Source organism: Canis aureus, chromosome 9 (assembly GCF_053574225.1).
Source record: "Canis aureus isolate CA01 chromosome 9, VMU_Caureus_v.1.0, whole genome shotgun sequence".
In the NCBI taxonomy this organism is placed as follows: Eukaryota; Metazoa; Chordata; class Mammalia; order Carnivora; family Canidae; genus Canis; species Canis aureus.
Genome location: NC_135619.1, coordinates 58,442,504 through 58,455,169, shown reverse-complemented (window position 1 = coordinate 58,455,169; position 12,666 = coordinate 58,442,504). Strand labels below are relative to the sequence as shown.

Here is a 12,666-nt window from a genome sequence, read left to right as displayed (position 1 = left end):
ATGAGAGACACACAGAGAGAGAAAGGCAGAGACACAGGCAGAGGGAGAAGCAGGCTCCATGCAGGGAGTCCGATGTGGGACTCGATCCCGGGTCTCCAGGATCACACCCTGGGCCGAAGGCAGGCGCTAAACCGTTGAGCCACCCAGGGATCCCCAACTGTACAGTTTTAAACCAGATGCTGTATGCTGTCACGGTGTATCCCTTCTTACTTAGGGCCCCACACTCCACTGAACAGAATATAAATATAAAGCTTCTATAAGAGTTGGATGGGCAAAAGGCTAACATAAAGGAAATTATAGGGAAAAAAGAAGAAAAGCAAATACTAGATTAAGATGATAATTTAAAAAAATCATGTGCAGTCCTGACCTCAGGACTAAATGGCTAAAATTAGAGTTGCAAAGTCACCCGGACCTTATTTCTCTACTTCATCAGAACTTGCTCCATTCTCAAGGTCGCAGGATGGCTGGGGCATCTCCTATGGTTCCCCAGTCTTCATGTTTGTTTGTTTGTTTTTTATTTATTTTAAAGATGTATTTATTTATTCATGAGAGACACATAGAGAGAGGCAGAGACATAGGCAGAGGGAGAAGCAAGCTCCCGTAGGGAGCTCAATGCAGGGAGCTCAATGCAGGAAGATCCTAGATCTCAGGACCACACCCTGAGCCTAAGGCAGACACCCAATTGCTGAGCAACCCAGGCACCCCAGTTTTCATGTTTAAATTGAGCAGGAAAGTTTATCTATTCTCCTGCAACAGCTCTAGAGAATTTTCAATGAATTGCTTTGGTTTTATTTGAATTGCATTATTATTATCCCTAAATTAGACAATAAGCACAGGGACAAAATGTTTTGACCAGTCAGACCCAAACTGAATATCCATAGCTGGAACCAGAGACAGAGTCATCCCATATTGAAACAACTAAGAAAAGATAATGAATCCTAAGAAGAAATTGAGCTATTATTCCAAAAGAAGGGTTATTAATGCTTCAAGGCCAAAAACAAACAAGCAAGCAAACAAATAGCAATTATCCACTATAAGGTTTAAATAGTCTATTTAATTCAGATTTTAAGAGCCTAGTGACTCTAGTCGCAGTGACTGACATCTAGGCTATGGCAAATTTTTCTCCACTTTGTTCATAGTAAGAGTCTGAATTTTAACGACTTATCTTATAATTTCTTTTATCTTGCTATAAAACCTGTCCCACATAAGTGCTTAATAAACGTAGAATGAATAAATGAATGAACAAATAAATAAAATAAAATGCCATGTTAGAGATATACAGGTTTTAAAAGTTTCTATGCGAAGTATTAAAAGAACTGAACCGGGATCCCTGGGTGGCGCAGCGGTTTGGCGCCTGCCTTTGGCCCAGGGTGCGATCCTGGAGACCAGGGATCGAATCCCACATCGGGTTCCCGGTGCATGGAGCCTGCTTCTCCCTCTGCCTGTGTCTCTGCCTCTCTCTCTCTCTGTGACTATCATAAATAAATAAAAATTAAAAAAAAATAAAATAAAAAAAAAATAAAAGAACTGAACCAATAGAACAAACCATAGGCCTCAAACAGATTTTCTCTTTAAGTTAATCATGTATGGAAGATGGCATATAAATCAGCAGGAAAAAAATGTGAATCTCTAAACTTTTTCTAGAGAGAAAAATTTGAGTCGGGAGACCACGGTCACTTAATTGTTGAAGTGACTTTAAACTACTTACTCATCCATGGAATAGGGAGAAAGCTACCTGACAGGTTTGTTGTGATGAGTAAATAAAGCTATATATAGGCAAATGCTGACCAGTTTATAAACTCTGTGTGAACTGGGAACACCATGGCATATCTGGGAACTAGCCCAATACCAAACACAGTGGGGACACTTGACAAATGTTTCCTTAACAGAAATCTGAGCACAGAACATTAGAGTTATTCTGTAGAGGGGTGTGTGTGTGTGTGTGTGTAAGAAGGGCAGTGGGGTGGGAAGAGAGTTATATAGGGGCATAACATAAGGTAATAAAAGTTTACTGTCATTTCAGATTCAAAGATTTTCAAACTCCACTCTGATTCTATAAATAAGCATATGTCAGATATGTTAAGAACACATCAAATTTCACTGTGTATTTAAGATTTCTACTTTTTTCACCATTTGCTCTTTCGCATTAGATCCAGCGATTGAAATATACTTTGCTTGTGTTGCAGTTTTCTATTATGGATATGTAATAAGACTGACAAAAAAACAAACTGAAATTGTAGCTTTCTTTCCCCACCTCCATTCCATTCTCTCATTCTTTAAGGAAGATCTATAAGAACTTTGTGTCACTGTTATACAATTCCACAAAGAAAAAAGTTACCTATCTTTACAATATTTGGTACTATAAAAGGAAATTTTTTAATGGCCAGAAAACTTTGTTAAGTTTCTATGACTGTATTTCTACATGTTTTATTTAATTGTTAAACTTTCTGTGTCTAATAATATTCATATTACCTATAATAAGTCCTACATGATTACATAAAACCATGGTAATAAAGTGCACTGAAATTCCAAGTATATGAACTTACTTATGTTTATATAAAAAGTTCTCAGATCCTATGAATTGAGCTTATTGATAATCATTATGTAATTATAATAATAAATAATGAGAATAGAAATTTAAAATCAAAGACATGTACTTGTAGCTAAGATTGTAGGAAAAAACTTCTAATATTAGGATGACTAGCATTTGGATGGTTTATCATTAACCTACGAGTTTTGCTATTGAACTTGCCGCTAGCTAGATAATATAAATAATATATTAAAGTCATATCATTTATCTAGTTTCTGATTCATAAATGTTGATAATCTCTTTGAGGCATTTGGTACATGTTGGATTTTTGTTAAATAAAATAAAATCTGCATTTAATTGATTAGAAAAAAGTAATTTATAGTTATAAAACAGATCAGACATGTAGAAAACTTGTACAACAACTGAAAATTACCAACAAATCCAACACACACACAATCCTTAACATTTTAGAATATATTCTCCTAAGTCATTTTCTACATATAAACAAGTACATATCCCAAAACGTGTGTACGGTGTGCAGGGAGGGTGGCTGTAAGGTGGTGGTGGGGGTCTGGACAATAGGGAGCTATTAGAAGACTGTCCTAAAGAGTTGATATTTGAGAGGCTGACACCCAGTAGAGACCCTGAGAGCGAGGACACATGTGGCCAGCACACACAGAACAATGTGGAACATGATGCAAGATGAAGCTGGAGAATTCAAGAAAATGAATTCTGCCAATAACAAGAATGAGCTTGGAAGTTAAATGTTCTGTAGAATCTCCAGATAAGATTTCCAGCTTGATTTTGGCCTTATGAGACACTGAGTAGAGGATCCAGTTGAGTCTACAGAACTGAGAACAAAATAAATAAATGTTTGGCTCCAAGGGTCTGGTGATTACTTATATTTAGTTTTCTGAAAACTAAACAGAAAACAGAAAACTAAATGGGAAGTTATCAGGCAAAGAAATGTCAGAATTGGTCTGCATTTCAAAATGTTCCCTCTTTGGGAAAAATAAGAGAGGAGGGGAAGGAAAAGGAGAAGGGAGAAAAAAAAAAGGGAAAGACAGAAAGAAATCCTGAGTATATGTGAAAAAAAAAACAAAAAGACTAATTGGGAAGCTCTGCAGCAATCTAGGACAAAGAAGAGAGGAGATTAAACAAATAAAGGATGTAGCAACGGAAATTGAAATAAAAATGTTTGTGAGGAATGTGCTACTTCATTTACCTATTGAAACAAGGATGTTTCAGGAAGTGTACTAGCAAACAGGGATAAAAAGGATTGTGCTAAAAATCTTTCATTCTTCTTTACAGATCCAATCTCTCCCCTCTCTCCCCCTGCCTTGTGTTTTTGGAGGCTGATCTGTGTGGCCTCCAGGTAGGGATTTTTCTGGCCTCTGGTTTTGACTTGGATTTAACCAAAGGGGAGCACTGACTGGTAAGAGACACAGGGAGGAGAGAAGAAAGTGAAGTCAGAGTACTTCTTTTCATTTCCACCAGATGTAACATCGTGAACTGGCTCCATCATTTAACTAAAAGTCATAACTCCTATCGGGCGACCCAACCCTTTCCCTCCTTTGGGTCTGAAACCTGCTCCTTCCTATTTCCCCCTTCAGATCTAGGGGTAGGCACTAGGTCTGGAAAACTGCACTATCCCAGTTTCTGAACACTTAATTTTGAACAGTGCCACTGCAAAAATTAAATCCATGGACATGAGCTTTTGCAAGAAATAATAAAAGTATGTATGGAGACAAAGATCTACTCTTGGAAACTATCAACATCTTTTATAATAAAAATAATCTGAATTTATGAGACAAGTATTGTATATATGGTTATACATTTTCACTGTGGAGAAACTGAGGCTACAAAAGGCAAATAGTGTTTGCCCCAATGTCATACCTCTAAAGAGCAGTAGAGCAGACAGTCTGGCTCCAAAATTCCCCACTTGGATAGGTAATCCTGAAAATGAGACAGAAGCAGAAGCCAAAGTGGAAGTGGAATACCACAAAATTAGAGTAAGAATTTCAAGAATATAAGTGGCGAGGTGCCTGAGTGGCTCTGTCAGGTAAGTGTACTACTACTGATTTCAGCTCAGGTCAAGAGCTCTAAGTGTGAGATTGAGCCTCATTTTGGACTCCCCATGCTCTGGGGGCATGGAGCCTGCATAAGTTTCTCTCTCTCCCTCTCCCTCCCTACCCTATCTCCCCACTGCTGCACACATCCATGTACTCTCTCTCTGAAAAAAAGAAAAGGAATGGAAATGGCAACAGTGTCAATCACTTCTGAGCTTCTGAGTAATCAAATACAAGCATATGTGATATCCTTTGGATTTAATAACACACAGATTATTTTTTCTGCCATTATAAACGATGCTGCAACAAATTTCTTACATATACACACAGCACTCCTGTCCTTTTCTAGAAGTGAAAGAGCTGGACTAATGGGTATGAGTATTTTAAAATTAATAAATAATTCCAGTTTGCTCTCCATAAAAGATAGACATTTATGCCCCTACCAATAATATAGTCAGAGAATCTATGTTACATCAAACCTTTCAACTAGGCTATCAGTCTGTTTGATGTTTGTCAGTCTAAGAAAATTATTATTTTAATTGTATTTATGTGCAACTGATTACTAGGGAGGAAGAAACTCTATGCACATAACCACTGAACAATTATGTGAATCTTATAAAAAAAGATCATGAGATGCCTTCTTAATGTCTGATAAAGCCTAAGTCCATGATGTCTATTATCATACTTTCTTTTGGAGTAATATTAGCTAAAATTAACTCACAAAAAATATGCTATACACTTCATTTACTTTGCTGCATTTTATTGCCATACAAGAACTTTGAGCATCTGACATTTCTCATGTAGCCAAATCTATATTTATTGAGCAAGGTGGCTGACACTGCTGCTGATAATGAGGATGACAGTGAGGGCAACAATGAGAATGATGCACTTATGCCTTGATGAACTCTCTTTTTATGTTCAGATGTTTTCCCCTATTATTAAAAAAGTTGCATAGAATTAGGAATTGGATTTTCGTTTATATTTCAGTATTTTTTACGATGAGTGCAAAAATGAATGGGGGTTTAAAATAGGCAACAGGATGAAATATGACTTTTGCTCACTTGTGGCAGGTGTGCATTCGTGTTTATGTGAATATCTTTTTGCTATCCTCTTTCTGTAGTTCAGGACTAGTTTTCTACAGTTCCATCTAAGGTACAGTTTTTATTTACCTTCTTAATTTTTTAGTATGGTTTAAACCATACATGTCCTAAATAATAATCTCCCACTACCACAGCTTACTTCCTTTCTCCAACCAAAACATTTCTCTGGCATTTGGCGATTTATTCTTACTATATCTGCTATGTACATATTCTTTATCATCAGAAATCCCATGAAAAAGAGACAACATACATTTATGGTATTGGTGGCCCATGTGTACAAGGAGGACTGGAACGTTTGTCTCTAAAATAATGAAGCAGATTGTATTACACACTTGAGTAACAACAGGTATTTTCCTTCAGAAGGAAAAAATGTAAATTAACTTCTCCAGAAACAGAATGTTTTTAATGGCTACCAAGTCACATGGTAGGTAGCAAAAGGAGTTTTGTCACAAGATTACTATTAATAATTTATTTAAAAAATAAAATAACAATTTAATAAAATATGTAGGTGATGACAATAAAAAAACAAATAGATATTAAATATATCCACCTAAATTTGAACAAAGTTTAAATTAGAAATATCAAATTTTAGTGTTTTTACTTTTGGAAAACTGTGTATCATATGAGTATTTTCCTTTCTAATAAAACTCTTTCAAAATAATAATAATTTTAACTGAAAAACTCTCACCAATAAATAAATTACATCATATTATTCATCCAAAAAAGTACATTTTCAAAAAAAATTAAAAAAAAAAGTACATTTTCCTCCTATAATATCTAGCACAATAATATTCATGCAAAAGAGGGGGGCTTATAGATATACAATGGCCCTTGTGTAACAAAACTTAAACATTATCTAGGGCATGCACATATTGATGGGTAACAGGCAAAATAAAAGTGACAACTCTTTTATAAGGTGCTTTTATTTTTATTTTTATTTTTTTTAGATTTTATTTATTTTTATTTGTGAGAAACAAAGAGAGAGAGAGAGAGAGAGACAGAGACACTGGCAGAGGGAGAAGCAGGCTCCATGCAGGGAGCCCAACGAGAGGGACTCGATTCCAGGTCTCCAGGATCACACCCCCGGGCAGAAGGTGGTGCCAAACCGCTGGACCACCGGGGCTGCCCTATAAGGTGCTTTTATATGTAAATGTTGCTAGGTTTCCTGTCATAAATTTGGCCTCACTGTTCTGTTGCTTTGTATTTCATGAGGTGGCTCTACATTAGAATCTGTATAGCCAGACACTTTTATTTCCAAGTCACAAACAAATTCACTTCAACTAGTTGAAGCCAAATGGAAACTTACTGGAATGGTCCAGACAATAGTTCTTGTGAGGTATGGCTTCATACAGAGGTTCAAACAGTATCTTTAAAACATGGTCTCTTTATGTTTCACTACATCCTCCACCCAAGATTGGCTTCACAGTGACCAAGCTCTGTCATGGAACAAATTAAAGCAGTAAGTCTGTTACTTTTATCTATCAATTGAGCAACTCCAGAAAAATGGAAAATTTATTTTGAAATAGTTCTTAGAAAAACCCCAGAGCTGGATTTTATTGGTTTGGCTTCCATCATATGTAAAATCCCAAAATACTGCAGTGTGATTGGGAGGGTCTGGTGCTCTGATTTGGCAGTGTAGGTTCTATGCCCGAGTGGCTGACCCCATCCTAATCAAATGCACTTGGACTACAAGAGAGCTACTAAAAACCTTGCATCCTGAAATATCTCAAGAATGAGTACATTTGAGCTATTTCTATCTGATCCATAAATAAGGAATGCTGAAAGCGCTGAACATTCTTTCACAAAAACAGCAGTATTTTCATTTTCTTCTCCTGAGGCACAAGTGGCTCATTAGCTTCAGAAAAACACATTAGTATTTAGTTGTAATTTAATATGAACCTTTCATGGTCAACCATTATTAAAGCCAAAGTGATTATAGTGAAACACTAATTGTCTCCAAATTTCCTCATCTCAGGGGTAGATACAAGTAAAAGAAGGAGATGCTTGCAATTATCTAAAGAAAGATAGCATGTGTGGCAGGTAAAGTGGCACCTGCTCTGAGTTAGGATGCTTATTTGGAAAAGCAGTGGTTAAGACTGGATATTATTATAATATACAGTGCCAATGGAAACAGCTTAATGAATATGTGGTGAGATAAAACCATAAAAGCACAGGGTGGCAAAAAGCTAATAAAAAAGTAACCCACAGGTTCACAAAAATGACCAGAGACCAGAGCATGTATTAATCAATGTGAATGGGTACATTAGAATGCACATCCCATATTGTATTCCTTAGAACCACAGTTCCACAGGGTGTTGATACTCCCTGAGGAAAAAGGCAAAAAAGGAATCGTTGGGAAAATAAGGTTTAAAAAATCTGAGTGAAAAGACATTAAAAACATTTCTTTATTCCACAGCATCCCTAACTAGGTCCTAAGCATTTGTTCCTAACTTCTTAGCAGCCAGCCCAAAGACTGAAGGAACAGCTACGATTGACATTGGTTGGGCTGAGGTCAGAAGAAGTAGGTACTGGGATTATCTGAGGTCAGCTCATACTAACGCTAAGCTAGATGTTACATATTACGTGCATTTTACTTCTGACAGATCAGGCCATGGGCAGTCACAACACTGGATTAGACACGGACGTAAACCAGGCTTTGACATAATGAGCCAGGGAGAGTTGTGGGCAAGGCACAGATAGATTCTGAATACTCTCTGAGGACATTCTTCTACGCCACTCTGAATGACTTCCTCGATCTGCTTTTTCTCTAGTCCTTCCTTAGGGCCTGATTCATTTTAGAAGGTGTAATCCTTTTTGCCAAGGTAATAACAGAGTGAATAACTTACACTTACAGAGTACTGACTACAGGTACCATTCTAAACTTTCAGTGTATTAACTTATTTGATTGTCAAACCACTCTATAAAAGAGGTAGTTTTATTAGTATAATGGAGGAAAATGAATAGCAGGGAAATTAACTTGTATGTGAGTCAGAAGTGGACATTAAAAGCTGGCAGGCTAGCTCCAAAGTGTATATCCAACCATGTTGATTTCTTGACTCAGTAACATCAGTTTCCAATATCTGCTTTACATTAAAAAACAGCAATAAGGACTTTGGACGAGGCTTAAGAAGCCACCATCTTCAAATCGCTCAAAGGGCTACGAGGTTTGTCTCTCTTAAAACCCCCTGCCTAGAAGGCAGGAAGAGCCTTGTGTCCAAGGATAGAGATTAAGACAGTATTCAAATATGTGAAACTCACAATTTCCTCAAGACGACGCGTGGCCTCTCACCCACAAATTTCTGCTCCTGCTCCAAATTTTACAAGTTATATATATTTTGTTCTTTGTATTTCCCCCCTTCCCCATTCTAAAACACTAAAAATATCCTTTATAATATTTTGCTTTAAAACTTTAGCACTTTGCAAGCAGAAAACACTTACTTTCAACTGCCTTTACCCCTTATTTCTAAGTGTGTATCTATTGCCAAGATTATGCAAACAAACTGTTCAGGAGGAAGGAGGCTGGGAGGTCATCTCTTGAAGATCTAGAGGAGGATAAAGAGACATGCTCAAACATGACGGGGTTGGCACTTTCTTCAGCTTATCTCTTCACTGTGCGGCAATGCAGGGCTCAGAGGGCAACTGCTGTGGAGCAGTAGTGGGGAGAATAAAGCTAGGCATGGGGCTCTCATCTCCAGGAGGGCTTGTTCTATTCCCAGCATGACCCAAAAGCAAAGTCACCCAACTTCAAGGGAGTTCTGCTAATGTCTTAGTGATAACCCTCCAAAACTGTGGCTACCTTCCCGAATGTTTTGGGAATGTTTCCATAACCCTATGGGAGTTAGAAGGGAAGTCTAATAGTGATGGAAAATTGATTATTTCTACCAGCCTAGCACATTAATTCTCAACTGAAAGTGATTTTCTTTCCCAGAGCACATCTGGCCCTGTCTACAGACACTTTCGGTTGTGGCAACTAGGGTTGGGGTGTTTCTACTGGCATCTAGTGGACAGCAACTGTCAATTTGACAAACTAAATAGTTGTTTTACTAGCAAAATGGATTTATTTGGGACTAGAGAAGGAACTGTAATTCGAGACATGCAAACTAAAGCAAACCATAGGCAAGTCAGGTAAAACAAAGGCAAGGTCAGCTTCTCATATGGCTTTAGGAGGACACTGGGGATGGTTGTTTTGAATAAAAGTTCACTGGAGAAGAACAAGTTTGAAGTTGTGACAGCTTCTCACTGGCTGCAAGCTGGTGAGGATGTTGTTGTTGGGGCAGGGAGAGATTTTCCTTCTTTTTCTTAAAAGCAAGAAATAAAATTCCTAGTAAAAAATGTCCTCCTTTGTCAAAAGAATCCATATCTTCCTGCTGGATGTGAAGGCTGCAAAGATAAGTATGCGCATAAAAGCTCCCCAATTAGGGCCTCCCACCTTGATTTCAAGTGTGGTTTCCTTTTGACTCATTTTGGCACAACCAAGGATGCTGTGAAATATCCTACAATGCAGAGGGCAGCCACCATAATAATAACAACAACAACAAATCACTGGCTCAACAACAAACACTGGCCAACAGTGTTGAGGTTGAGAAATCCTGATGCCCAAGCAGCAAAGGGTTCTAAGGTCCCTTAATTTTAAGGGAGGGGAGAAAGTACCTTACATTTTCTTTATTTACTTATAAAATGATTCCTTGAAATACAGTGTTAGGAGCAACAAGGAAAATTACACAGTCAGTTGAACATTTGATTTCATTCACTTTGTATCAAAGAAATAGACCAACCTTGACTTGGTCATGTAGCCTCCTGTCAGCAATGCAGAACAGACTGGGCATCATAGCCTTGATTTAGGCAGCCTGGTGCCATAATCCCTGGGGAGCTCCCTATAATGCAGCCAACCACCTCCAAGTAGCTCAGGTTCTACCTGAGGACAAGCCCAGATACTGACAGCCAATCAGCAACACCCAGAGAGACTTTGTTCTCCTGATATGGAACAGGGACAGTTCAAAGTCTTTCTTTCCCTCTGCGTCATTCTCTGAGTCTTTTAACTCTCTTCTTCTTTAGGTGCACAGCACAGTGGTAAAATTTCCCGTTCATCATTCAATAGTGCACTTCTTGGGTTGTTTTTTTGGGGGGTTTTGGTGATTTTTTTAAATAACAAAAGCGTATTAGTATTTTCCGTAAATACAAAATGTGTGATAGAATTAATAGAGGTGTCAAGGAGAGAAAGAGTTGACAGGAAAGATTTTAAGATAAAATATTGAATCCATTTTGAAGGACATTTCTGTTCTACCCTTTATCCTATTAAAAAGATAGAATAAGGGATCCCTGGGTGGCCCAGCGGTTTGGCGCCTGCCTTTGGCCCAGGGCGCGATCCTGGAGACCCGGGATCGAATCCCACGTCAGGCTCCTGGTGCATGGAGCCTGCTACTCCCTCTGCTTATGTCTCTGCCTCTCTCTCTCTCTCTCTCTCTCTCTCTATGTGACTATCATAAATAAATAAAAATTTTAAAAAAAAGATAGAATAAGGGAAAAAGATTTTATGAAACACAGAACTAAGCTAAGCAATAGGAATCTGAGATATAACTGAGCTAAAATATTACATGGATGATAATTATTTGAGTAAATATAAAAAATATGATTTATTGCTCTGCAGAGACTCTTGGGTAAGAAATTAAGTAAGACTTGATAGCAATGCTTAAAATTAACATGATGAGATGATTTTTGAGGGTTTGATGTAATTGCTTTTTAAAATACTAAATCTATGGGAATTTATACTGTTAAAATTTATCTTAAAACTAATGCTTCATATTTGATATATGAGTAGAGGCATTGTGGATAAGGGCTGATATTGTGGGTCCTCAGAGCCACAATGTGCTCTTCCAATATAAACTATAATATTGTCAAAATGCATATGTTTCAGGGAAATATTAAGCTGTATCTACAACAAATGACCACAGGCAAGGTAATGGGGAGCTTAATCTATGCAATGTAAACATATAACCATTTTGAAACACTCAGATGAACTAAGTATAAAACTTATTTTATATTTAAATATTTGCAATCATACAATGCAATTTTCATGACTTGCAAAAACAATTATAGATCAATAACTTAGGTTGGAAATCCTGACCCTACATTTTCAAAATAAAGAGACCCAATGTTGAGGTATATGGAAGACAAGTGTTTGGACAATCAATCAATCAATCATTCTGCAGGGAGTAGCTAATTGTTCCTTGTCATCTATGAAAACTATTAAAATCCCAAGAAGTTAGTTAGATGCCATTCCATCAACCATGGTGAAGCACTGCCCCTCTCTTCATAATGTGACAATCAGTAGTATGTTAAACACTCTTCTCTCTCAATGACATTAACTGGTTAGTGTCTTTTGGATTTAGATTCCTAAACTACCTAGGCAGTATGAAATCGTTAGCCATTTCTCACCACTTACCCATATAAAAAAAATGAACAAACAGGCACAAAATGAAACCAGACAAACACACCAATCTTTGGGCACCAATAGGGTTGCTGGCTCAGAGCCTGGCATGGAAAGTGAGAACTTCTTTTACTGTATAGCTATTACCATTTTGTTTCAGGTCTCTTCCCTCTGGAAAGTAAGCTTACCTCAGGGCACTGCTGCCTTAATTCAGGCCTATACCCCTATGGCCTGGTATCTCCGAAAGTGTTGGCTGAATGAAAGGATGATATTTCTTATTTTTATGTAGTTTTAGCTTATATGCAAAAGGTCTTTCTTAGTCTATCTAGGAGGCCATAATAACAAAAGAATGAGGTAGCAGTCTGCCTCATCCTTTGCCCTTAGAAATTTCCCTGACGAAAACCACTATTTCTGGGAAATAATATAATGATGATAGAAGAGAAACAGGCAATCTGAACTGTATACCAAAGGGAAGGGCAAGGTCTTTAATAAATTACCTCTCATGTGAAAGATGGTTAGAGGTGGAATTAAGTGTGTTTC

The 12,666-nt window shown here is 37.5% G+C and overlaps 1 long non-coding RNA gene across 45 annotated transcripts in view; it reads right to left on the bottom strand.

Annotated features, from left to right (window-relative positions):
* The window catches only part of LOC144320990 (uncharacterized), a 369,611-nt gene that overhangs the window by 211,023 nt on the left and 145,922 nt on the right, over window positions 1–12,666 (bottom strand). Inside the window, exons 1-2 of one of the 45 annotated variants that reach the window (XR_013386653.1) lie at window positions 7,006–7,712; window positions 4,427–4,486 (exon numbers count right to left, since the gene is read on the bottom strand). The exons of 43 other annotated variants lie outside the window; for them this stretch is intronic. This is a non-coding gene — a long non-coding RNA (uncharacterized LOC144320990). Of the gene's footprint in view, window positions 1–4,426; window positions 4,487–7,005; window positions 7,713–12,666 lie in introns of those variants that run through there. One more of the 45 variants, XR_013386654.1, reaches the window with a different exon arrangement.